Source organism: Elephas maximus, chromosome 1 (genome assembly GCF_024166365.1).
Source record: "Elephas maximus indicus isolate mEleMax1 chromosome 1, mEleMax1 primary haplotype, whole genome shotgun sequence".
Lineage (NCBI taxonomy): Eukaryota > Metazoa > Chordata > Mammalia > Proboscidea > Elephantidae > Elephas > Elephas maximus.
Genome location: NC_064819.1, coordinates 190,041,892 through 190,065,285, shown reverse-complemented (window position 1 = coordinate 190,065,285; position 23,394 = coordinate 190,041,892). Strand labels below are relative to the sequence as shown.

The 23,394-nt window shown below is 38.6% G+C and overlaps 1 protein-coding gene across 6 annotated transcripts in view; it reads right to left on the bottom strand.

The window, feature by feature from the left end:
* Positions 1-23,394, bottom strand: part of PKIB (cAMP-dependent protein kinase inhibitor beta) — a 124,156-nt gene that overhangs the window by 75,196 nt on the left and 25,566 nt on the right. For 4 of the 6 annotated variants that reach the window (XM_049900158.1, XM_049900194.1, XM_049900202.1 and 1 more), the window contains exon 2: positions 21,559-21,651. The exons of 1 other annotated variant lie outside the window; for it this stretch is intronic. The gene's annotated coding sequence lies outside the window, so the exon portion shown is untranslated. Of the gene's footprint in view, positions 1-1,578; positions 1,615-21,558; positions 21,652-23,394 lie in introns of all 6 variants that reach the window. One more of the 6 variants, XM_049900173.1, reaches the window with a different exon arrangement.

Sequence of the window (23,394 nt, the reverse complement as noted above, 5' to 3'; positions counted from 1 at the left end):
TATGCTCTTGTTACTGTTTTCTACAAAAGCATTTAAATTTTGATACTTTAATACCTAAAATATGATATCTTTTTATTAATGGATTAATCAGATCTTTTATTTAATGGAAGAAAATGATTACCCGGGTCAAACTTTCTTGGTACACACAATAACTCCATAACCAATTGTTATTCATAGGTAAAGCATTATTCACAGCTGCTAAACCTGAAGACTTCCTACTCAGAAAAAAAAAATCTCCTAGGAATATTATATATTCAGGCAAACAAAACTCATAATATCATGAAAAGTAAATTACGATCAAGGGGAGAAAAAAAATATTTACTTATAATACTGTTGTCGTTTAACTCAATTTTAAGCATCTCCTTAAGTTTTTAAGTTTCAAAGATCTATAGATCTCTAAGGTCGCTATGAATCGGAATCGACTGGATGGCAGTGGGTTTATAGACGGGCAGAACTTAAAAAAAATATTTTTCAGTGACTTACAGATAGAATAATAAAACCTATAATGACTATTTTCCTATTAACTGCCTTATATAGGCTACATAATTTTAAAAAATAATAAAAAGTAAGTTACTTTTATTAGCATTATAGAGATAAGACTATTCTCTCTAGCAATCTACTTCGTCTTTAAAAAAAGTATTTTCTTGCATTTTTGGTGAAGGTTACATAGCAGTTTTAGGTTTCTACTCAATAATTTCTACACAAGTTGTTCAGTGACATTGGTTACATTCTTCACAATGCACAAACATTCTCATTATTTTCATTCTGGTTGTGCCACTTCCATTAATCTAGTTTCCCTGCTCCCTTACATTCTCATCTTTGTTTTAAAGTAATTGTTGACCGTTTGGTCTCCCTAGCAATCTACTTTTTACTCATAATACTCATTACAATGAGTAGCTATATATTTGTATGGCTGTTTATTTATAGACATAAATAGTCTTCTTTACTAGACTATTACCTCCATGAAGGCAGACACCATTCCCATTTTTGTTCCACATTCTCAAACTCTAGTAGGCCCTCAATAAGTTTTTATTGAGTGGATGAATGTTTATGATGATAAAGGTACTTATCTATAAAATTAAATACTCCTGGGTATGAACTGAAATTCAGGAGAGAACACATCAAGGCCAAAAATAATTTAATAAATTTCCTAACCACATTACTAGTATTAAAGAGGTGAACTAACATGAACTATCTTTGTTTCATATATGAAACAATTTAAATTAAATTTAAAGAATATAGATGTCAAAATTTCTCTTCTGAATACTAAAAATCAGAGAGAGTATGGAAATAAAAAGAAAAAGATAGTGTAAAGTATTCCAAAAGGTTCTGAGGAAATCAATACAGATAAATAGAATGACAGATGACTGGGTGTAGGCTTGTATCAGTTTGAAGAATCCCAAAATGTCAGTTCCACTCTTTAATTAAAATCTGCAATTACATAACAATGCTGGTCGATATTTATGATCTTCCTTGGCCTTGGTTTATATCCCTGAACATAGGAGGCTTTCAATAAATGTTTATTATTAATAATATAAATAATATTCTAGAGGTAAATGGTAACCAGTGTGAGTTTACCTTTTGAATGAAAGACATGGAAGCAGGGTTGAAGAACTGAAAAAAAAAACAGTAGAAACAAAAGCTATGCAACTCTCATCCCTGCCCAAAGTACTTACATATTTTTATGTTCAGGAAGTGGATGAGGGGACAGCAAGGAAAATACATTTTGTTAAACGCCCACCCTGTACCATGCACTTTACGCACACAAGATGTCATTGCAACTCTCACGATAACACTGTGGATTATCTGTATTTTATTTATGAAGAAAGTGACATTCAGAATACTCAATTAATCCTTTCAAGGTAATAAAAATTCAAACCCTGGTCTGACTCTACATCACACTCCCAGAGCAAAAGATAAAGATTAGGGCTTGGGAGAGAATACAAAGGGCAAAAGACAGAATGTGGGTCGTACAGCTACTGTAGAAAAGTTTGGCGATTCCTCAAAACGTTAAATTTAGAATTATCGTACGATCCAACAATTCCACTCCAAGGTATACACGCAAAAGAACTGAAAGCAGGAACACAAACAGATACCTGTACACCAATATTTATTTGCAGGTACAAAGTGTGACCCACAAGGAAGTGTGCTACACACCATAAGAACTGCATGATTTTTCTCCAATCTATACAGACAGAAATTTGGGGAATAGTTGTAGGAATAGCTATTAAGTGTGTGAGATAATGGTAGAAGGAACATAAATTTTAATCAGGCTGAATTTATTGATATGGATGCAATAAGCAGAGAATCTAGATTCAATGTTTTAACTCGATGGTCTAGAAAGGGCTCTAATTAGTTAGTTGGCTGAAACATGTACCAAAAGGTGGACTACCCTAAATGAAGTTGAAACGGCCGAACTGACCGCATTGGTGTGTTTCAGAAGGAGCTATCCAAAGGCTTAAGGAGATTGGAATGTTAGAGTGGATTTATCATGTAAGATCTGCTCACCTATGTGAAGAGGGTCCAGAGGAATCACCTTTCAAAATTACTAAGAGAAATAAATGTTAGGAGGACCCCAGAGTTCTGTGGTCACTCTTCTCTGTAGGTCAGATATTTCAGTGGGTACTGCTGCCACTGAACAGGAATCTCTAAATACAATGAGAATAATTCGATCCCAAGATAGCAGGGGCCAAGTGGTAGCACTTAATCACAAAAGGCAAGATTGGTATGGTTACCATAATAGAATCAAAGCAGAAATCAGAATAGTTTGACTGACAGAGCCCTATGGTGCTGGCTGCTTGATCATGGTGTGCCTAGAAAATAAACAGATGGGCAATCTACTGAATTCTTTCTGAATCTGTTTAAGTGGAAGAGTTCTAGGTTGAGTATACAAAAACAGACAGTCACAGTCCCTCAGTCAATTCACAGGCTTGGGCTAGTTTATAGACTCAGAACCCTTTGAATAAGGGGAGCTTGGGCTCCACTCAGGAAGGATCATGCTACACAACCAAAAATTTATATTGTTAATTGTTCTCCTAGCCTTACCCAAAGAGACCTATGCTCATTTACCAGGGTGACTCTGAACTGGGGAAAGGAAAATAATCAGAAATTACACAGCTCTGAACTGACCCTAATTCCAGAACCAAATGTCAATGTGGTCCACCAGTCATACTAGGAGCTTATCGAGGTCAAGTGATAAATGAAGTTTTAGCTCAGGTCAGTCATACAGTGGGTCCAGTAGGTCCCTGAATCCATCCTATTGTTATTTCCCCAGTTCTGGGTTACATAATTGGAATAAACATACTCTGCAACTGGCAGAATTCCACACTGGCTCCCAGACATGTGGGGTAAGAGCTACTGTAGTAGGAATGGTCAAAATCTGTTCTACCTAGAAGAATAGTAAACCTAAGGCAATATCACATTTCATCAAGGACTTGAAAGATGTAGGGATGGTGATTCCCACCACATTCCCATTCAACTCTTCTATTTTGCCTGTGCAAAAAACAGATGGATCTTGAAGAATGACAGTGGATTACCATAAACTAAACCAGATGGTAACTCCAAATGCAGCTTCTGTGCCACATTTAATTGTGTTGCCTGAGCAATTTAACACATCTCCTAGTACCTGGTATGCAGCTATTGACTTAGCAAATGTTATTTTCTCAATACATGTTATTAAAGACCACCAGAAACAGTTTCCTTTCAGCTGCACTGTACCAGCAACACACCTTAATTGTCCTACATCAGGGGTATATCAGCTCTCTAACCTTGTGTCATAATTTAGTTTGCAGGGACCTTGATCACCTCTCCCTTCCACAAGACACCATGATGGTCCATTAAAACTAATGATATTATGCTGATTGGACCTACTAAGCAAGAAGTAGCAACTACCCTAGACATATTGGTAAGACATTTGTGTGTCAGAATATGGGAAATAAATCCAACAAAAATTCAAGGGTCTTCCAACTCAGTCAAGTTTCTAGGGGTCCAGCAGTGTGGAGCATGTCAAGGTATCCCTTCTAAGGTGAAGAATAAGTTGTTGCATCTGGCTCCGCCCACAACCAAAAAAGAAACACAATGCCTAATGGGCCTCTTCTTTAATTTTGGAGGCAGCATATTCCTCATTTAGGTGTGCTACTCTAGCCTATTTACTGAGTGATCCAAAAAGTTGCTAATTTTGAGAATTAGTAGAGACTGTATGCTTAACCATGGGTCACAAGATTACCCTGCAACTTAAGCTGCCCATCACGAACTGGGTGCTGTATAACCCACCAAGTCATAAAGTTGGGCATGCACATTAGTACTCACTTATCAAATAGAAGTGGTATATACCAGATTGGGGTTGAGTAGGCCTTGAGGGTACAAGTAAGTTACATGGGGAAGTGGCCCGAATGTGACATTACTTTCTCTCTCCACCTCACACCTATGGCCTCATGGGGAGTTCCCTACAACCAGCTGGCTGAGGAATAGAAAACTGGGGCCTGGTTTACACATGACTCTGAATGATATGCAGGCACCACCCGAAAGTGGTTAGCTGCTTCACAATATCTTTTGTTTTTTTTTTTTTTTGGTGCATCCCTGGAAAACGGTGGTAAAGAAAAGTCCTCCCAGGGAGAAGAACTTTGAGAAACGGTCATATGTACAATTGTGTACTGATTTGTGGTTTGTGACCAATGATTTGGTTGGATGGTCAGAAACTTGAAAGGAACAAGATTGGAAAAATGGCGACAAGGTGGTCTGGGTAAGAGATATACGGACAGACCTCTCTGAGTGAGCAGAAAGTGTGTTCAATGTGAATGCTCACCAAACGGTGATCTCAGCAGAGGAGGGTTTTAATATTCAAGTAGACAGAATGACTGTTTTTGTGGGTACGAGTTAGCTCTTTCCCCAGCCACTCCTGTCACTGTCCAATGGGCTCATAAACAAAGTGGTCATGGTGGCAAAGATGGAGGTTATGCACAGGCTCAGCAACATGGAGTTCTACTCACTAAGGCTGACCTGACTCCAGCCATTGTAGAATGCTCAAACTACCAGTAACACAGACCAAAACTAAATCCCTGATATGGCACTATTTCCTGGGTTAACTAGCCAACTACCTGGTGGCAGGTTGTTTATACTGCACTACTTCCATCACTACTTTCCTTGCTTACAGAAAATGAAGAGGACTTGAAACACTTACTGATGAAGATCAAAGACTACAGCCTTCAGTATGGATTACACCTCAACATAAAGAAAACAAAAATCCTCACAATTGGACCAATAAGCAACATTATGATAAATGGAGAAAATGTTGAAGGTGTCAAGGACTTCATTTTACTTGGATCCACAATCAATGCCCATGGAAGCAGCAGTCAAGAACTCAACAACACATTGCATTGGGCAAATCTGCTGCGGAGGACCTCTTTAAAGTGTTAAAAAGAAACGCTGCCGCATATGCATGTTAAAGGTGAATAATGAATAAGGAAGACCGAAGAAGAATTGATGCCTTTGAATTATGGTGTTGGCAAAGAATGCTGAATATACCACGGACTGCCAGAAGAATGAACAAATCTGTCCTGGAAGAAGTACAGCCAGAATGCTCCTCTGAAGCAAGGATGGCGAGACTTCATTTCACGTACTTTGGATATGTTATCAGGAGGAACCAGTCCCTGGAGAAGGACATCATGCTTATTAAAGTGGAGGGTCAGTGAAAGACGGGAAGACCCTCAGTGATATAGACTGACACGGTGGCTGCAAAAATGGGCTCGAGAATAGCAAAGACTGTGAAGATGGAGCCGGACCAGGCAGTGTTTTGTTCTGTTGTACACAGGGTCGCTAAGAGTCAGAACCAACTCGATAGCACCTAACAACAACTACAACTTCCACCAGGGAAGGAGAAGCATTTTGTTCATACTGGAACATATATTTACTCTGGATGTCTTTCCTGCACACAATTCTTCTACCAAAACTACCATCTGTGAACTCATAGAATGTTTTATCCACTGACATGGTATTCCACACAGTATCGTTCCTGACCGAGGAACTCATTCCACATCAAATAAAGTGTGCCAATGGGCCAGGTGAATGTTCATGGAATTCACGGGCCTTACCATGTTCCCATCATCCTGAAGCAGCTAGCTTGCTAGAACAATGGAATGACCTTTTAAAGACTCAGTTACAACACCAGCTAGGTGGCAGTATCTTGCAGTGCTGGAGTAATGTTCTCCAGGAAGCTGTATGTGCTCTAAATCAGCATCCAATATAAGATGCTGTTTCTCCTATAGCCAAGATTCACAGGTCCAGGAATCAAGGGGTAGAAATGAGAGTGGCATCACTCACCATCACGCCTAGTGATCCACTAGCAAAATTTTCATTTCCTATCCCATGACCTTGGAAACCCTGGTGGTGTAGTGGTTAAGTGCTACAGCTGCTAACCAAAAGGTCGGCAGTTCAAATCCAGCAGGCGCTCCTTGGAAGCCCTGTGGGGCAGCACTACTCTGTCCTATAGGGTCGCTATGAGTCAGAATTGACTCAATGGCAATAGGTTTGGTTTGGTTTGGTTTGGTATCCCCATGACCTTATGCTCTGCTGGTCTAGAGGTCTTCATTCCAAAGGGAGGAATGCTTCCACCAGGGTATACAATGATGAATTCTCTGAACTAGAAGTTAAAATGGTTACCCGGCCCACTTTGGGCTCCTCATGTCTCTGAATCAAGAGGCGAAGAACGAATAAATCTGTCTCGGAAGAAGTACAACCAGGGTCAGTGAAAAAGAGGAAGACTGTCAACGAGATGGATTGACACAGTGCCTGAAACAATGGGTTCAAGCATAGCAACAATTGTGAGGATGGCGCAGGACAGGGCAGTGTTTCGTTCTGTTGTGCACAGGGTTGCTATGAGTCTGAACCGACTCAACGGCACCTAACAACAACATGTATATATGCATATACATAAAATATCTTTCTTTCCTCTCTTATCCCCTTGTCATCTAACATGTTGTTATTATTTGCCACCAAATTGTTTCCAACTCGCAACCCCCTGTGACGAAGTATAACTGCCCCCATAGGGTTTTCTTGGCTGTAATCTTTATGGAAGCGGATTGCCAGGTCTTTCTCCCATGAAGCCACTGGGTGAGTTCAAACTGTCAACATTTCAGTTAGCAGCGGAGCACTTAACCATTGCACCACCAGGGCTCCTGTTATACCATCTAACATAACATGTATTAATAGCATTTAACTTTGGATTACAGTATTTAAGTTTTAGGATATCAAGGAGACAAGTGAACAAAGCCCAAGGACTTTGCATTCTCTTTTGGGGAAAGGGTTGACATGTTTTCAGTTTCACTCAGGATAGTTTTATCATGTTAGGTGAAACTATGGCTTTGTTATTGTCTTTATTTGGAGGTTAAATATGGCTTAAGGAGATGTGTAAGTGTGCCAAGTTGGCAAGGGGCAGACTCTGATGGTCAGTTTTATGTGTCAGATTGGCTAGACTATAAAAAAGTTCCTAGTTGTTCAATCAAACAAATCTAGTTGTTGTTCTAAATGAATTTTGTAGATGTGATTAACATCTACAGTCAGTTGACTTTAAATAAAGGAGATTATCCTGATAATAGTGTCACTGGGTGGCACAAACAGTTTGTGCTCAATTACTAACTTAAAGGTTGGGGGTGATAACCCACCCACTAGTGGTGTGGAAGAAAGGCCTGGCAATCTGTAAAGATTACAGCTAAGAAAACCCTATGGAGCAGTTCTACTCTGTAACACATGTGGTCACCATGAGTTGGACTCTGGGGGTTAGCCTGCTCTCACCAGTTGAAAGGCCTTAAAAGCAGAACTGATACTTCCCTCAGGAAGAAGAAATTCCACTTGTGGATTACTGTGTTAGCTTCTCCCTGAGCGTCTGCAGCCTGCTGTATGCATTTCAGACTCACCTAACCAGATTTCAAAAGCAGTGAAGCAACTTCTTCACAATAAATCTCTTAATACACCTCTTAGTTCTATTTTCCTGGTGGAACTCTGACTGATATAATTACGTTTAGATTATGAGAGCATATAAGAGTGGGTCACATTAAAATGATTTCCGCTAAAAAATTTCCTTTAAAAAAAAGAAAAACTTAGTTGCCCACTGTCATTCCCAAGAGTATACCAGAAATACATCTATAAAGAAGGTGTAAACTGAGACATGAACCTTAAATCCGGTACGGTAAATAGCATGCCCAAAGCCACACAGAAGGTAAGAATTCAGAACTAGATTTCGTGACCAAAACCAAACCAAATCCGTTGCCGTCGACTCCGACTCATAGCAACCCTACAGGACGGACTAGAACTACCCCAGAGGGTTTCCAAGGCTGTTTTTTTTAATCTTCATGGAGGCAGACTGCCGCATCTCCACATCTTTCTCCCACTGAGCATTCGGTGGATTTGAACAGTCAACCTTTCTGCTGGCAGCCAAGCATTTAAGTGCTGTGGCACCAGGGCTCCTTAGATTTCACAACAGTAAAGTTTTATTCTTATATACTTAAATTGACAGTAATTTGACAGATGAATATATAGTTTCTCTAGTAAAACAGTCACCATTAAAATGAAAGCTTATTAGAAAGAATCACAGATTTCCCTCTACTGCAAACAGTACTTAGATAAATAAGCAATGACGAAGATTTGGAATTTCATAGTAATCTAGAAATTTTAAATAAAAGAAAGAGTGGATGTCAACCTAAGATTTAATTCAAATTATAAGGCATGTGAATGCTTAAATTTCCATCTGAGGGTTTGTTTTTTTTTTTTTTTTTAATTACAAATTTGTCAGTAGGCATAAGATCTAAGATGAACATCAGAAGGCTATTAAATTCAAAGACTCAGGCAAACGAGTCAGTGTCCAATTTTCTCTCTTAGTCCTTGGAGGTGGAGGTCCTGATTTGATAAAGAACATTCCCAAGTAACATAGCTGGGCCTGGTATTCCCTAAATATTGGTTGCCAGGGAAAGGGCCAGTTAACACTCCATGCCACAGTAAGGAAATTAATTTCAACACCTTCCATAGCACGTCCTGCTCCATTTCAATCAAGCTTCAACCGAAACAGCTACTTTCTAATCCTCTCATTTTATACTCTCTTCTCAGAGGCATAAACTTTTCTAAGGATAAATCCATATTGAGCAGGAAATAACAACATCTCCGTATTACATGCTTCCCTTAACCTGGGCCCCACGTGAGCATTTTCAATTGCATGGAATACAGTCTGATCCAAAGGTTACTGCTAGCTTTACCAAAAAAAAAAAAAAAAAAGGCATAGCAAGATTAGAGTGGCCTTCTAATCTTCCTCACTGGAAACAAAGTAAAGCAGAGTTTAGTAATTAACACACGTGAGTTTTCAACTTCAAAAGACAGTCGCACGAGCCTACACTAAGGAATATCAAAGTCACCATCTATGAAGACCCGTCTGGCAGTATCCCTCCAATCTATACCACAGTCAAAACTGAAGATATTTGTCACAAGTCTCCTTTGACCTGTGGCCTCACATACGGTCTCTGATTTAATGACTTGGATAGTACCCTAAACCAAAAACCAAACCCATTGCTATTGAGTTGATTCTGACTCATAGCAACCCTAAAGGACAGAGTAGAACTGCTCCATAGGCTGTACTCTTTATGGAAGCAGACTACCACATCTTTCTCCCACAGAGCAGCTGGTGGATTACAGCCACTTACCTTTCGATTTGCAAACGAGTGCTTAACCACTGTACCACACAGACACAAAAATAAAAACCTGTTGCCATTGATTCCAGCTTGTAGCAACCCAAATAGTACCCTATTCACTCCAAAATTGTGCCTTTGCCCTAATCTAGCCAGTTTTCCAAAGCCCCAGCCCCCATCCAGGGGCCCCACTATCAGTGATCAGACCTCTCTGTTTATCTGCCTGGATTGCTCCTGTTTCCAGACTCTGTGTCACCACAGCCCGCCCACCTGCTGGGACACCATCTGCTGTACCTTGCTGGTGCTCCCAGACTCCAATCGTCTGCCTGCCAGGACTGCCTTCTGTTGCCATCACCATTCTCTCTGGATAATGAACCCACGGGTTTGGATGGACTTTCTCCCATCAGTTGAAACTAGTTCCAGTTTCTATGGCCCTTCATTCACTCTAGGGTGCATGCCTTGTTTATAAACAAACTAATCTATCCCTCCACCACCAATTCTTATTCTGACAAGGTTAGGCTGCTCTATACCTACCAAAATGTTTCAATACAATAGGTTTCAAGAATAATTAAAAGTGACTGTGGACTGCTTAATTAACTAAGAGTTATGAGTGTGTGATAAGCCTGGAAAGATAGAAGTCATGTACCAACCTGAACTAAAGAAACCTGATAAGCAGGGGGGTATTTTCACTGACAACACAGAGGTGAAAAGCAGTCATCAGATTCAGTTTTCCAAACAGCTTGCCATCCAATGTAGCACATTTATAAAGATAGAAATTGAAAAATGAAATAAATGAAACTAAGCCTTTAGAAGGTAAACAAAATATCTACACAATGCAGGAACAAGTTCCAAGCCCAGTTATACGGGCTTTTGCAGTCCAAACAACTGTGAGATATATAAATATTTTTACTAGCTTTTAAAGCAATTTTTTAGTTCTACAAATGTGTCTTCATTAAAAACAAATGACTAGAAAATGAATCATCAACTTTGGATTAAACCCCTTAACACTCTGCATGCAAACAATGTTTTCACCCGCCTAAGTTTAATTTAAGTTTAATAACTAAACGTGTTGAAAACAAAGTCAAGAAACAAAGACTTAAAATGATGCCATTTTCAAGCTGAAAATACTCTTAAAGACATAAAATTCAATGAAGTCCAAATACATCAAAATTGTATTGAACAATCAGATATATAGACACTATTATAAATGCTTTACTAATATCAGCTGATTTAATCTTATGAGATAAGCACTATTATCATTTCCATTTTACAGATGAGACACTGAAACAGAAAGGTTAAGTAATTTACCCAAGACCACACAGCTAGTAAATGGCACAAGTGGAATTCAATCCAGTAAGCAATGATTTGATCCACTACACTGCTGTATCTCTGAATGATTAACTGGGAATCACACAGTTAGACAGTGGCAAAGCAAAGTGTGAAACAGAGATCTGACTTCCAATATTCAGCACTTTTTCCACCAAGTCATTTGTGCACTTCAAAGACTATGAAATCCCATATGAGATTTGTAAAGTACCATTGAAAATACTTTACAAGGTGTGATTAAGCTATGGTATGCATTTAGATACTAATGACATATCACAAAAAATTAACACATTCAGTACATAACTTTAAGTGAAGTGGTTCATTCCCAGCATTCGGTTCACAAAGCTGAGCCATGGCCTAGGCGATATTTCCAGTTGTCATCAAGTTGATTCTGACTCATGGTGACCCCACATGTTGCAGAGTAGAACTGTGCTCCATAGAGTTTTCAAGGATCCAACATTTCAGAAGCAAATCACCAGGCCTTTCTTCCTAGGTACCTCTGGGTAGTTTCAAACCACCAGCCTTTCCATTTGTAGCCAAATACTTAACCATAAGCACCACCCAGGGACTACAAATAATAATATAATGGCTAACCAAACTAAGCCGAACAACAGCATTTATACAGACGCAGTTTGGAAATGACTTTGAGGGACACATTGCCTTTTGTGGCCACGCTGCCCTATAATACCACAAGCAGCAGCCATGTCCACACATAAAGGACTGTGAAACACTGTGAAGAACTGAATACTCTGCATTTAAAATATTCATGACATCTTTGAGTAATTTGAAGACATCCTCTGAGACAAATAACAATAATCAACTCCTGTGCAGCTTCTGGACAATGATTTCATCTTTTCAAAAGTTATTTCCTTGATCTTTTAGAGTTGTTTAAAAAACAATCGTAAACAACTACACATCCCTCCCAACGGAATTTGATTTTTTTTATGACTACAATTACAATGTCTAGGATATTTACAATATAAGAAAATAGGCTAAAATAACATTAAATTAATCAACAATATTGCCTTCTCAACCATCTGTAAATTAATATTTTACAGATGCTTATTTGTTAAAGATTAAATTATCATAATTTTATTAAAATGTAATTAGGTAAAACTTGATACTTAACACAGGATATCTCTTCACTTTCAATGCATCTTTTAACTGTACTGTAAAGAGTATTTTAGCAATTAAGTTTTTATTTCCAGCAAGTACTCAAGAATATTGATTTTATTTATTTTATAAATGCATAAAATGTTTTGGAGGAAAAGAAACAAATATGAAATGAATAAAACTGAAAAACTAACTGCAAGCCTTTTAATCCTAGGAGTGCATTAACTTCAGAAGTTTAGAAGGAAAATGCAATGAGGAATTGTTTGTTCTAATACCCCTGCAATAGCAGTACCTCCTTACTATGAAGACATTTGAAATGTGGTGGGTTAAAGGAAATTGCAGACCAAAGTTAGAAGTGACAACCCCTGGTTTTCAGGCTGTGGTTTAACTGGTGAGTCACATTCTGTCTCCAGCACAACTCTACACACCCAAAAATTGCAGAGACGGCATGACACATTCATTCACTAGCCACAAATCAGGACAACTGTAGGGCGAGGCTAAACTGACAAGTAAGTAGGAAAGAGCTGACTTCTGATCACCAGGAGAACCTGATTTACCTTGCCACATTGCCCTACCTGAGCTGTATCCAGTAAAAAGAGGCAGTAGTTAGGTTTAGATAGGCAGGTAAAGGAGAAATCACAAAGAAAAAAAAAAAATGATACATGAAATCCATCCCGTAACCACCCATTCTAAAGCAGAATACCAGCCATTCTTCTGATAAAGTGGCCCTAACAATCCATTAGCTTACTTTCCTACATCACTTTTAAACTTAAGAAGCAACATGGTGAACAGAGAAATGGACTGGGAAGCTTTATCTTATACCGTGCAATAGTTTGATTTTGAGATTTGGGCTGGGGATTTCCAGGACTGCCAGTAACGAGCTATGTGACCCAGGAAGTCGCTTCACCTCTTGAGGCCTTGTTTTCCTTATATGCAGACTGATCCACCATTCTGGGAAAGTCCTAGTTTATTCATGTTTTCCTGACCTCCCATCTGGCTTAGCTTTTGTCATTTTCAAAAGGTCCCAATGTGGGCAATATACAAAGACATAAATTAGAATGGCATGTTTTCTCCTAAATCCTCCAGCAATAACATCCTGTCATCCACGGATCCAATTTAGGAGTAAGGAAGGCCACTAGATATGAGATAGCAAATGCCTTATCAGGTGAAACACAAATTTCACAAGGGAGGACAAGAGCTAGAACTATAAATAACTACATAAATCTCAAAAACATAGTGCTGTAAAAAGCAGTGTGATATTATTTTTCTAAATTTTAAAAACATAAACCAAGACTAAATATCAACAATGATTCCACAAACACATGGATGAAAGTATAAAATGGATCAGAACAATATACACTAATTCATAGGTGCTTCTGACAAAAAAAAAAAAAATTTTTTTTTTTTTCTGACAAGAGACTTGAATGACAGCATTTTATTTCTTTAAAAAGAAACACTTCAAGCAAATATTACAAAATGATAAGTATCAACTCTAGGTGGCAGGGGCTGGTTTCATTATTTGTTCTTCTCTGCATAAATGTCTCAATATATAAATCATAATACTAAAAAAGAGGCTGTCAAGACAACCAAAAAAAGAGAAGATGGAGCTAATCAAAGATAGGCCTAGAACAGTGACTGCAGCATACTGAGACGGCTCATTTACTGTAGCTGATAAACTTACCTCAGAATCAACCATAGACTGTTGAGCTGAAGTCATTATAGGCAATCACTAATGAACTTTATTTAGCTCACAGTGGCATGTCCTGACTGTAGCACAACGACCTGAGTCCATATGGCCTTCTTAATGGAAAATTCAAATCATTCAGTGGTTGATACAAACAAAATGACTAAAAAACAGGAACTGATTGCAACACAGGTACTTAGCTACAACCAATGCCCCAGCAACTTTAAACTCATCCAACATGTATGAGCAGGTTCTCTTGGAACAGGTCAGAAGACATTGTCCAAGATTCTTCCGATACAGCTAACTGAGGCTGACTACGTGGGTCTCTTAGCCAGTGTCAGATTACCCAATAAGCAAGGTAAGCACAGGCTTACTTCTGCTTACTTACTAATCTATAGCGAACAATTTCACATTTTTACACAACATCAAAGATTCTGCTTCTAGGTATGGCTGGCATCTGTCTGTCTCCCAACCCCACAGCACCCTTCTGTACAATCAAAGCCTCTTTTCAATTTTATAATCCCTGAGAGGGGCAGATTACCTAGTAAACAAGGTAAGAACATGCTTACTTGGGCTTATTTACTAATCTGTAGTGAACAATTAGACAATGTTCCGCTGCTATTCATAAGATTTTCACTGGCTAATACTTTTCAGTAGACTTCCAAGTCTTTCTTCCTAGTCTGTTTTAGTTTGGAAGCTCAGCTGAAACCTGTCCTCCATGGGTGATCCTGCTGGTATCTGAATACCGGTGGCACAGCTTCCAGCATAACAGCAAAACACAAGCTCCCACGATATGACAAATTGACAGACACCTTATGAATAGCAGTGGAACATTGTCTGATATAGTGCTGAAAGATGAGTCCCCTGGGTTGGAAGGCACTCAAAAGAAGGCTGGGGAAGAGCTGCCTCCTCAAAGTAGAGTCAACCTTAATGATGCAGAGTAAAGCCTTCCGGACCTTCATTCATTGATGTGGCATGACTCAAAATGAGAAGAAACAGCCGCAAACATCCATTAATAATTGGAAACTGGAATGTACGAAGTATGAATCTAGGAAAATCGGAAATCATCAAAAATGGAGTAGAATGCATTAACATTGATATCTAGGCATTAGTGAGCTGAAATGGACTAGTACTGGCCATTCTGAATCGGACAACTTGAAGAGGAATGGTATTGCATTCATCGTCAAAAAGAACATTTCAAGACCTATCCTGAAGTACAACGCTGTTGGTGATAGGATAATATCCATATGCCTATAAGGAAGGCCAGTTAATATGACTACTATTCAAATTTACACACCAACCACTAAGGCCAAAGATGAATAGAGGACTTTTATCAGCTGCTATAGACTGAAATTGATCAAACATGCAATCAGAATCCATTGATAATTACTTGTGATTGGAATGTGAAAGTTGGAAACAAAGCAGAAGGATCAGTAGTTGGAAAATATGGCCTTGGTGATAGAAACAATGCCAGAGATCGAATGATAGAATTTTGCAAGGCCAACAACTTCTTCATTGCAAATACCTTTTTTCACCAACATAAACGGCGACTATACACATGGACTTCACAAGATGGAACACACAGGAATCAAATTGACTACATCTGTTGAAAGAGACAATGGAAAAGCTCAATATCATCACCCAGAACAAGGCCAGGGGCCGTCTGTGGAGCAGATCATCAATTGCTCATATGCAGGTTCAAGCTGAAACTGAAGAAAATCAGAGCAAGTCCACAAGAGGCTAAATATGACCTTGAATATATCCCACCTGAATTTAGAGACCATCTCTAGAGTAGATTTGACGCATTGAACACTAGTGACCGAAGAACAGATGAGTTGTGGAATGACATCGAGGACATCAACCATGAAGAAAGCAAGAGGTCACTGAAAAGACAGGAAAGAAAGAAAAGACCAAGATGGATGTCAGAGGAGACTCTGAATTTTGCTTATGAATGTCGTGCAGCCAAAGCAAAAGGAAGAAATGATGAAGTAAAAGAACAGAAGGGAAGATTTCAAAGGACGGCTCGAGATGACAAAGTATTATAACGACATGTGCAAAGAGCTGGAGATAGAAAGCCAAAAGGAAAGAACATGCTCAGTGTTTCTCAAGCTGAAAGAACTGAAGAAAAAATTCAAGCCTCGAATTGCAATAGTGAAGGATTCTGTGGGGAAAATATTAAACGACGCAGGAAGCATCAAAAGAAGATAGAAGGAATACACAGAAGCGTTATACCAAAAAGAATTAGTTGATGTCCAACCATTTCAAGAGGCAGGATATGATCAGGAACCGATGGTACTAAAGGAAGAAGTCCAAGCTGCTCTGAAGGCATTGGCAAAAAACAGGGCTCCAGGAATTGACAGAATATCAATTGAGATGTTTCAACAAACGGATGCAGCGCTGGAGGTGCTCACTCGTCTATGCCAAGAAATAGGGAAGACAGCTTCTTGGCCAACTGACTGGAAGAGATTCATATTTATGCCAAGAAAGTTGATCCAACTGAATGTGGAAATTATAGAACAATATCATTAATATCACACGCAAGCAAAATTTTGCTAAAGGTCATTCAAAAACGGCTGCAGCAGTATATTGACAGGGAACTGCCAAAACTTCAGGCTGGTTTCAGAAGAGGGCGTGGAACCAGGGATATCACTGCTGATGTCAGATGGATCCTGGCTGAAAGCAGAGAATACCAGAAGGATGTTTACCTGTGTTTTATTGACTATACAAAGGCATTTGAATATGTGGATCATAACAAATTATGGATAACACTGCGAAGAATGGGAATTCCAGAACACTTAATTGTGCTCATGAGCAACCTTTACATAGATCAAGAGGCAGTTGTTCGGACAGAACAAGGAAATACTGATTGGTTGAAAGTCAGGAAAGGTGTGTGTCAGGGTTGTATCCTTTCACCATACCTATTCAATCTGTATGCTGAGCAAATAATCCAAGAAGCTAGACTGACTATATGAAGAAGAACGGGGCATCAGGATTGGAGGAAGACTCATTAACAACCTGCGTTATGCAGATGACACAACCTTGCTTGCTGAAAGTGTAGAGGCCTTGAAGCACTTACTCATGAAGATCAGAGACTACAGCCTTCAGTATGGATTGCACCTCAACATAAAGAAAACAAAAATCCTCACAACTGGACCAATAAGCAACATCATGATAAACAGAGAAAAGATTGAAATTGTCAAGGATTTCATTTTACTGGAATCCACAATCAACACCCATGGAAGCAGCAGTCAAGAAATCAAACGATCCATTGTATTGGATAAATCTGCTGCATAGGTCCTCTTTAAAGTGTGGAAAAGCAAAGATGTCATCTTGAAGACTAAGGTGCACCTGACCCAAGCCATGGTATTTTCAATCGCATCATATGCATGTGAAAGCTATACAATGAATAAGGTAGACCAAAGAAGAACTGATGCCTTTGAATTGTGGTGTTGGCGAAGAACATTGAATATACCACAGACTGCCAAAAGAACGAACGAATCTGTCTTGGAAGAAGTACAACCAGAATGCTCCTTAGAAGCAAGGATGGCGAGACTGCGTCTTACATAGTTTGGACTTGTTGTCTGGAGGGATCAGTCCCTGGAGAAGGACATCATGCTTGGCAAAGTACAGGGTCAGCAGAAAAGAGGAAGACCCTCAATGAGGTGGGTTGACACAGTGGCTGCAACAATGAGCTCAAGCATAACAACGATTGTAAGGATGGCGCAGGACCTGGCAGTGTTTCGTTCTGTTGTGCATAGGGTCGCTGTGAGTTGAAACTGACTCAACAGCACGTAACAACAACAGTAAACAATTTCACCTGGATTTCACCAAAACGTGGGAAACTGTCCACTACAGACTAGTAAGTAAGCCCAAGTAAGTATGTGCTTACCTTGTTTATTGGGTAAGAACAGATGAATAATAAGCATATACAAACAAAATGGAACAATTGGCCTGATGGGTTTTCCAGAGTACTTTAGGAAGAAATCCCTGATTTTGTTTTTACAATTCCACGGTAGGAAGAGAGGGACTTTCTACATTAATGGATACCATTTTAACATTCCGAATTGCTTAAGGCAGTCCAAATATTTCCCAAATTGAGATTCTAGTTTCCTATAATTATAATACAATTTATCAAAGGCCTACTATATGCCAAACATTTTTAATTAGTTCATTTGCACATATTAGTTTAATTCTTACCACAGTCCTGCCAGTCTATCCCCAATTCTCTGACGTAGAAACTAAGGTTTATAGGAAAGATTTGGTCAAGATCTACGAGTTAAGTGGCAAAGTTGATGGGTTGACTCCAAAGCAGCCTCGTAGTCCGTCACTGTATTGACTTCGGGGGAAGCCCCTCCCATACCAATGATTTCAATAACAGGTCTTGGAACTTTTGACCTGGGACATGAGTTAGTCACCTATCCTCCACCCCTGTCCCACCCCCACCACACCATGACTGAATCCCTCAGACCACATCCCTTCCTAGTGGTGTCAACCTTCTGGAACCGTCTATTACCAGAGGTAGCTCATTACAATTTCAGGCAGCCCTTCCTTTGATTAGGCAAAAACGTGTCATCCTCTAATTCACGACCACTAAGTCTAGTTTTGTCTACTCAATCACACAGAATAGATTGATTTCCTTTTGTACATCCTATTTCTCATATAATTGAGGAAAGTTAGTACCTCATCCCTAAGGTAAACTGCCAGCCTCTCCTGCGCTGATGCTCTTTTGAGTCTACTCAATTTTTCTCCACATCAGCATTTCCAGTCTGGTGGCTCACAAACACTGGGGAATTGCTGTGTCTTGAACTCTGAATCCCCACATGCTCACAAGAGCCCCTGGCACAGGATAAATGGGGTACATGCTCAGTAAATACTTATTGGATGAAGGAATGAGAAAACGAGCTTTGCGAACACTACAAACATTAAGTGACAATTATTTTGATCGTTAATAATTAGTGCTAAGCTGTCATTGACTACCTCCATTCTTTCTGCCATATTCCCTTGGATCTGGCTCCTTCACAAGGGTGTCTGTTCCCCTCTTTTGATTACTGGCTTTTTTGTGGTTGTTGTTTTTGTTTTGTTTTTTGTTATTTTGTCCTCTATAACTCACTACTTACAATCAGCTTTTTAACAATTGTCAAAAGTGACAGTCTTGCTAGCAAGAAAATTAACAAGATTTATTTATCTTAAGGATTGTGCTTGTTTGATTTTGTTTTGCTTGTTTTATAACAAAAATAGCTAAGACTTTCTTGTGCTTTTATTACCCTCAAGAAAAAAACATTTCAAACATTTCTCTTTTTTGTATATATTTATATATATATATATATACACACAAACACACACACACCACATTAAACATATTCCTAAGTATGCATATCCTTGAACAAATAAAGATACATGTTTTAAAATCCTTGCTTTGCTTAGCAGGGATACTAGAGCTAAGGTCTAAGCTGTGTTTTGTTTTAAATTCAGACATATCCAGGCATGCCAGGGACATAATTCCATGAGCACCTAAGGGTCCTTGCAGACAGGACATTGTTGATGGCTGTTGGCCAACCTCCAGGACAAAGACCCCTAAGATGCTGGAGAAAAGCCACCTATTAGCAGTTCCAGTCCTTCTGTCAGAGCGAGAAGAAACTCTCTAGTATTGGTAGCTAAAAAGAACTGAAGTAAGAAACTTGATCCAGGGACCATGCTCACGGTGAGAAAGAAGGGGAAGGGTGGTTAAATGCAGAACACTGGGGTCCTTGGGCCTGTAAACAACAGAGTAATACACAGAGAGGGTCCATTTCAGCTCTAGGACTACTAACAGAAAGATGCAAAGCACAGTGAGTAACCTCAGGTGGAAGAGCAGTGGCCAGAAATCAATGCATTGACCAGGGACACAGAGAAGGACTAGAAGTGAACAGAAAGATTGGGAAGTTCATGAGCCCGCTGGTTACTCTTTCCCATGAGATATTTGGGACTGGGAGTCCAGTAATTATGCTGTTAGGGCCTGGAACAGAAAATCACTGTTCTGTTAGTTTTAGAATGGATTATTTGTTGTAATACAGTCTGATTATCAACTGGGATAAAAAAAAAAAAAAATTACCTAAATTACAATTTTTTCTTCATTCATTGTTCATTGTACTGTTTATTGGTAAAAAAAATATGATATTTCATTGCTATTATGAATGGATTTTTTTTTCTATCATGTTTTCCATTTTTTGTTGTTATGGAAAAATCACCACAGGAAATAATCATGCTTTCTTTACCTTACTCACGGAGTTATCATGAAGATTAAATGAGATCATGTTTATAAATCATCGTACACTCAGCCCACAAAAAAACCCATTGCTGTTGAGTCGATTCCGACCAATGGAAACCCCATAGGAGAGAGTAGAACTGCCCCACAGGATTTTCAAGGAGTGGCTGGTGGATTCGAACTGATGACCTTTTGGTTAGCATCCAAAATCTTAACCACTGAGCCACCAAGGCCCTACCAGCCTACAAGGAAGGCACAATAAATTAGGTATTATATATTAGTTATAATTTTCCTTAAATAAAAAATAATAATAATATTTACAACTGTACTTCTATTCTTTCACAGTGTGGAGATGTTAGTTGTTTATGTAGAAATATAAAAGCTTTTGATAAAATCATTTGTGTGAAATTACTTCATAATAAAAGGTAGATCTCAATTAAGACATGTAATTTTCTGTGGACATAAATTTAAAGTCTGACATTACGTAAAAATGCTCTGATGAGAGATAGATATGAACTCAGGGCCAATGTCTAAATGAAATCACAATGGGTTAATAGGAAAATTGGGCTGGTTTTGAGAAAACCAGGCAATGATCCTAAACCAAATGTAAACCCTTTTACTCTTCCCTGTTCGCTTGGAGCTTTGTTCTCATGAGAATGGGAGAGTGAGAGGAGAGTGGTAGAGTTTTCACACAGGCCAAGGCTTACTCCGTGTTCTCTTGATCTACCATCTAAACCACAACAGGGGAACATGGCTGTCACTCCTGGTAGGAAAGGGTGGCACTATGGGTTTGGGGTGGCACAAATGCAAATTCTTCCAACCTAACATAAATTTTGTGAAATATTAATAAGACTGCAACACAGATGTGGCCTCAGTTTTCAAAGGACATACAATTTGTGAAGGTGAATATGAGTCTATACAGATATGAACATAAAGTATTAATATTCACCTACACAAATTGTGTGTCCTTTGAGGGTAATACACACATACACACATAACACCAGCACAAAGAAACTGTTTCTCAAAAGAGTGTTAATTTGAAGTTTATTTCCACCAATTAGTTTCATCGAGAATATTTATTTGTATGTACTGATTATCAATCTATTACTATGGTCTCTGACGAGAGTAGTAGCTTTAAGACCTGATAGGTAATACTCTGAGTTTCTCTTCTTTTTTAAAGGCTATATGTTTAAAATACTACTTTGGTGGCTAGCTGCCTCTACTGAGAACAATTTAAATAAGCTTAACTGCCAATGGAAATATCAATCCAAACTCAGTCTCTCTACTAATCATGGTCCCTGGCAAATGGATGGCTATGTGTTTCTCAAGCTCTCAGTACATATTATTTGTGATTAATCTGCCATTAATAATAGATTCTATCAAGTGTTGATGTGACTATATTGATTTGTTTTCTAAAATGAAGGCCTCCCACTATACATTTGCTGTGCTCTGATTTTATAGCAACAAAGACAACTTCAAAGACACTCTCAATACCAGGATCAGTGGAACAAAAGCGTACCTACCTCTATCTTTTTTGCTCTGTCTGGCCTCAATGTCTTGATTCCAGTTTCCCTAGATTTCTCCTGATAAACTGCTTTTTCAATGTACCATGACCCCTGAAGGAAACAAAGGGGGAAGGAGGATTTATTTACAGAAACATGTCTAGTTCCTCTTGTTTTGCAGTAAAGAACAAATGGTTCCTTGAGCAGTAACATCTAATTTAATGACCAAATGTCATATAATTTTAAAAGCAATGTTTATTTTTATTTTTTCATTCCTTAACCTCATGGTTTTGCTCATTTGGACTTCTCTGATTTATAACAGGACAAATTTTCTCAAGTAAGCAGCACAATACCCCCTTATAAAAGAGGAGAGGGTTTTCTTTTCCCTATTTTGTTCACCATTCAAACCAATCAATTGTATTCTCAACAATCTTTCTTGTGCTTTTCTCTAAACATGAGCAGTGTAACATGAGCAGTCAGAGACATTCTTACTAAAGAGTACAATTAACAATTCAACAAGATATATTTTTCTTCAAGTTTTCTTCAAATTTCCAAAGAACATAGATTTACTGGCTTAGTAACAACAATTCTCAAATATATGATTTCAAAACAATATATTCCTGCAGCAGTTTATCTTTGAATTCCAATGCCAAGAAACAAGGATTGGAATTCTAAAAGAGAAAACAAACCCAATGAAATCCAGCCCATACATAGTGCCTCAACATGGAGAGGTAACTTGAAAATTTATTAATAGGCATCTTAACCACTTCCATGTTTTTCTTGCTCATATCCTTTTAGTGTTTACATATCAAAAACTCCATTTTAAGACAACTACTACAGAAAACAACTATTTTCCTTTCCATCTACACGCCCGATAGCAGTGGTTACAACTGGTCACTGGGAAACTAGGCTCCGTTTCAATCGGGAAGTCTATGTATTGGAGCAGACACATAGTAGAAGCTTTGTTGTCCTAGATGAAAGAGTCATATTTCTTTCATTTTACGGAAATCATCTCTTCCTTTTCGTCTTAAGTGTGGGGCCAGTTATATGAATATTGCGATGTTTGTATGCATTGTCTAAACTACTAGGATTATTCAGAGCAGAGGGGGTCCAATTTTACATTATGTAATTAGGGAGCACCGTTATCTTTTTCTCTCTCCTCTTCCTGTTTAATAACCCACCAAATTCTATCTCTTCTAGGCTCGTAATGTTCCTTAGCTCACTCTTCCAACTCAATTCCTGCAGCCACCATTATTTTGAGCCTTCCACCCACACCTTCCTCCATCCCATCAATTCTTGCAGAAATGATTAAATCTCTCACTAGTCTCCCTGGTTTGAGGCATCCATTCTTCAAAGGCTACACACTTTGGTATAGCAACCAAGATTTTAATTTGAATAAAACCCAAGAATCATATGTGGTTCAAATATTTCACTGTGACTTAGAAATAAGTATCTTTTTTCCCCCAGATGTCAACAGCATTATGCTAGCCACACTTTTAAATGAGTTTTCAAATAATTTTATTATTCTCTTCTTTTTCAAATAATCTGATTACTCCCTTCTTTCCTTTCCTTCTCACATTTTTTCATAGCTTACAGGTAAGGGAGTAAAAGAAAATCCTAAAGGCACTGTAATACACAGATACACTGAACTTAGTTCTAGCTCCAACTCATTTATTTATCAGTTGTTGACTTTGAGGAGTCATTTCCTTTCTTGTGGGTAAATGACAGAGCCTTACTCATCAAACGGGGATGAGAGTATTTGTTCTGCTTATCTCTCCAGGTTGCTCTGGGAGCCAAGAAAAAACACATATAATGAAATACCAAATGTGCAGTACTGTTATTACTCTTCCTAAGGAA